Source organism: Geospiza fortis, unplaced genomic scaffold (genome assembly GCF_000277835.1).
Source record: "Geospiza fortis unplaced genomic scaffold, GeoFor_1.0 scaffold392, whole genome shotgun sequence".
NCBI lineage: Eukaryota > Metazoa > Chordata > Aves > Passeriformes > Thraupidae > Geospiza > Geospiza fortis.
In genome coordinates, this window is record NW_005054541.1 from 342,507 (window position 1) to 346,793 (window position 4,287).

The 4,287-nt window shown below is 49.7% G+C and overlaps 1 protein-coding gene across 1 annotated transcript in view; it reads right to left on the minus strand.

Moving 5' to 3' along the window:
* The window catches only part of CCDC15 (coiled-coil domain containing 15), a 14,019-nt gene extending 9,741 nt beyond the window's left edge, over positions 1-4,278 (minus strand). Inside the window, exons 1-4 of the mRNA XM_031063898.1 lie at positions 4,159-4,278; positions 1,845-1,994; positions 881-1,042; positions 54-140 (exon numbers count right to left, since the gene is read on the minus strand). The gene's annotated coding sequence lies outside the window, so the exon portion shown is untranslated. The remainder of the gene's footprint in view (positions 1-53; positions 141-880; positions 1,043-1,844; positions 1,995-4,158) is intronic.
* Positions 4,279-4,287: the final 9 nt, after the last annotated feature.

Genomic DNA, 4,287 nt, shown 5'->3' on the forward strand with positions numbered 1-4,287 from the left:
TTAGAGCCAAACCTTCAGAGCAGTTTGCAAGGTGATTTCTCTGCCCTCCTCACCTCCTGCCTCCAGGCGCCGTGGGACACGTGGGACAGGATCCTGCGGGAGGCCAGCCTGCGCCGCACCTGCTGCACAGCCCTGCTGAGCTGAGCCCAGAGGGGAGGCAAAGAAAACACAGCACAAGTTCAGCTGCAAGGAGACATCTCCCAGTCAGTCTGCTCCAGCCAAGGAGCTCCATCAAGGCAGCACGACCCAACACACAATCAGGGTCTTTCAGAGCTGCCCCCAGGTACCGAAATTCTGATCCAGGCAACTCAGCTGCTCCCAAAACATGTTGCTGAGATGCCAGATCCCAAATTTGCTTGCTTGGTATCCAGCCAGAAGTGATTTTCTACCCCAAGTTACTTCAACTGGAATGCATCCCATGGTGCTCCAACTGGAATAACTCCAGCTCCGAGGCGAGCACACAGGCTTTCTAAACCACCAAATGCACCATAAACATCACCATTAAAAAAAAAAAAAAAAAGCTTAAACAGTCCTGAAGGCAGGTTTTCCCAGATTTCGGGCTGCACAAGACAAGCTGCGATGAGGTGGCACCACCTAGTGCCACATCTGCGCCAGGACACGGCTGGGAAAGCACCGAGCCTGCCAGCAGCCAGACCAGCTCAGCCACAGCATGTGGGATGAGACACAGAGCTGGATGCTCTGAGGAGCACCACAGCGTTCAGGGTGACAGTGTGAGCTGACGTTTCATTCAATAGCTAAACGCAAATAACAGGGATGTGCTGTAGAAGACAAAAAGAAAACATGGCCCGTTCCCCATTTCAAACCCCGAGGATCCAAAACGCCAAAGCAGCGATGGAAGCGCAGGAGGGGCAGGGCTCACCTCGGCAGCTTGCTGCTGGAATGGCTCCCCGTGCTCCTCTTCTGGCTGGGCTGGGCCAGAGCCACTGGGTGCACAGATGATGGGAGCAGGGAGGCTCTGGAACAGGCACGTGTTCTTCCAGGGGCTCAAGTACTGCACAGCAGCACAGCTCTCCCTCTCCACCTGCCAGGAAAAAGCCACAGGGATCTCCAACCGTGACCCAGCAAGATGTCAACTGTGGGGACATTTCACCACCCTTGGGAGGGAGGTTTTGGCTCTCCATGCTGAGAATACAAAGAAGCATCAGGTTCTTTGGGGCTGAGGGCATTTGCGGCCTTCCCGCTTGGAGCTGGCAGAGTTACATGAGGACATCCCCAGCCAGCCATGGAAACAGCCCAAACACCCCAAGGGCAGCCAAAGCTGGTGACATGTCAGTGCATTCTCTTTTCTGCCACAGTCAGATCCTGGCAAGCCTCCCCAGCACTTGTTTGAGCATAGAAAGAATTAAATATATTCACAGGATAATCCAAAACAAGCCCATGGGGGGAAAGGGAATGTGGAGGCAGAGGGAAAGTGTTGTTTGAAAATTACTTGGCTGCTCTGGAAAAGGGATCGGAGAAGAAACAGCAGAAAAACTGCTTTGTTTCAAAGGCAGCCAGGACACATCCACATCATTCCCAACTCCTGCCTGGATGTTTTTTAACTCCAGGCAATTCCACAGAGAGCTTCAGAACTCTGTTCTGCCGTTGCCTGAGGGAGCCAGTAACCTTTCCCTGGGGAGGCTTCAAAGCATCTCCAGCACCAACCAAAGTGTCACGCTGACCCAGCCTGGACACTGTTTGCCACCACAGGGTCTGAAACCTCAGATTTTCTCATTTTTTCTCATTAACACCTTGACTTAGGTGTTGACCTAAGCCCCAGGGTTTGGGTTTTTCCCAATTTATGCTGTGTCTGGAAGAGTTTCTCCTGACAGAGCCTCACTTACTGCTTCGTAGGCCTTCTGCAGCTCCAGCCTGCGGCGCAGCCTGGCCTGCCGGTTCACGCGCTGCCTCACCTCGCCCTGGAACCTCCTCAGGCTGGCTGCCTTCTTCAGCTGCTGCTCCTTCAGCTCCTCCTCCACCCGGGATGCTGAAGCCTGGGTGAGGTGGAAGCAGATTTCACCAGGGTTTTCAAGCTAAACTGGAGCACTAGAGCAGCCTGGGTCCCTGGATTCTCTTTTCCCCCACCCAGAGTGACCAGGCAGACAAGCAGCACTCAGAGCAAACTTCATTTTTTGTTTAAAAATATGTGGAATAACAGCTTGGACGATATCTACTAGGTTATTATGGGTTGGATTGAGTCTGACTAGAGATACAGAGCATGCACATCTCTGCCTTTGCCTCCCTGCAACACACAGGGAAGCAAAGAAAAAGGAAACCCTTGGAGCAGCTCCCAGCTCCTATTAAAAGATGCTCAAATATCCAAAGCCTGGATCCATAGGAACAGGCCAGCCCCTCACCCTGGTGATGTTCTGCAAGGCTGGAAGCACATCGGGGTGCAGTTCATAGAGCACAGCACTGCTTCAGAATGTCTGTACCATCTGAAGTGAAAGATTAAGAGCAATGACCTGAGAAACCCAAAAATCCCATTTTGTTTTCTTTGCAATTCTGCCAAGCAACAGCACTATGGCTTAAATTAAAACAGCACTGCTCTCCTGGCTGCCAACACAGCAAGAGAAACCAGAGACTGAAGGGATGTAGGAAAGGGGTGAGGCCCAAGATGGACTTGGAGCAGCAGGGTCAGCACAGCCCAACAAAACTTCAAGATGGGGAGAAATCCACCCTGTTAGGGATGAAACCAAGAGAGTGCTCCAGGGAACAGCCCAGTGCCTGCTCACCCACTGCCCACCTCAGCAGCAACTCTGATGCATAAGGCATTACTATGGATTAATTAAGTGTATTAAATAAGCTCAGATAACCCTGGGCAGCTTCATTCACCTCTGGAAGGCTCACATGGGGAGCCCCAGGAGCATCCAGGCCCCCTGAAGCTGTCAGGAAAAGATCAGCTCCCCCAGAAGTTCCATAGTGCCAAGATGGAAGTCCTGTGGAATATGGAGATGATTGATTTCCATAAATTATCTCAGCCTTTCAGGATTTAAATTACAATATAGAAATAAATCATCTCAGAAGGGCAGGAGCTTCTATAATGTTCAGACATTAATTACAGGGGACTGAACTCATAATCCAATATTTAATGCACTTTTAGTCCTCTTAGAACAACCCTCAAAACAGAAATCCCTGAGATAAGCATCCATGAAGATTTCCTTATGTGTTTCTAATAGGGTACAGCAGAGATGGGCTCCAGACCCTGAAACACTCAGCTTAATTTTTTAATTTTTTTTTCTAATCAGCAACACAGAATAAAATCTCAACTCCCTGACATCCTTAAGAGATGAATGGAAAAACAAGAAGCAGCACTGGCTGGGTTCCCCACCTGACTGATATTTAAAATTGATGCATTTCTCCTCAAAAAACACAGTTTATTGGAGGGGGATCAACCCAGAGAGATGCTGAGGTGAGACTAAGTAGAAATTCTCCAGAGGAGAAATCCATTTTGATTTAAGTGAAATGTACATCTTTGAGTTAAGTCTGTAGTTTGAAAACATAACTATTTAGCCTGATTGCAAAAAAGCCTAAACTCAGAGAAACTGCTTCAGTGAAAGACAGAGATAAAGGGAAAAAAGACAGAAAGTGATAAAGAGAAACAGAGACTACTGTGAGAGCAGGTCAGCCTGACCTAAGAATTCTTTCTGATAAAGAAGAACTAGTAGCAAATGTCACGTGAAATTTGTAAAAATGAATATGTATGAACCTATTGTGCATATGTATTTGAGAAGAAAATAAAATTAATTGTATGCATACGTATTTGAGAAGAAAATAAAAAAGAGACCTGAAGTCCCCAAGAGTACGCATGTCTTTTAAAGAGAGTAACCTCCACATGCGTCCAGCGCTGTAATAAACAGACCTGTAACAAATACACTGTAATAAACAGGCCGGCTTTACAACTGTCACAAAGTTGCAGAGTTTTGTTTATCTCTGCAAAACACAGAGCTCGTGCAAAGGGGAGGCCAGACTACATGGACATCACAGCAGCTTCTGACCCCGCTAAATCACATTAAAACAAATTATTATTTTGAGGAGCCATGCTCCTGGCTGCCCTCAGGCTGAGAAAAAGATCCCCTTTGGCTCTGGCCCCGCTGGGTGTTCCACCGGCCCACGGAAGGGTGCAAGCCCCGGCAGAGGCGCCCTCGGTGCACTCACAAAGGCCGGGCTCTGCTGCCCGGGCGCGCTCTCCACCCAGGCGCCCACGGCTGCCACGCTCGGGTTCCTCTCGGCCAGCGCCCGCCACCGCCGCGCCGGGGGCCGCCCCCGCCCCCTCCAGGGGAGGCC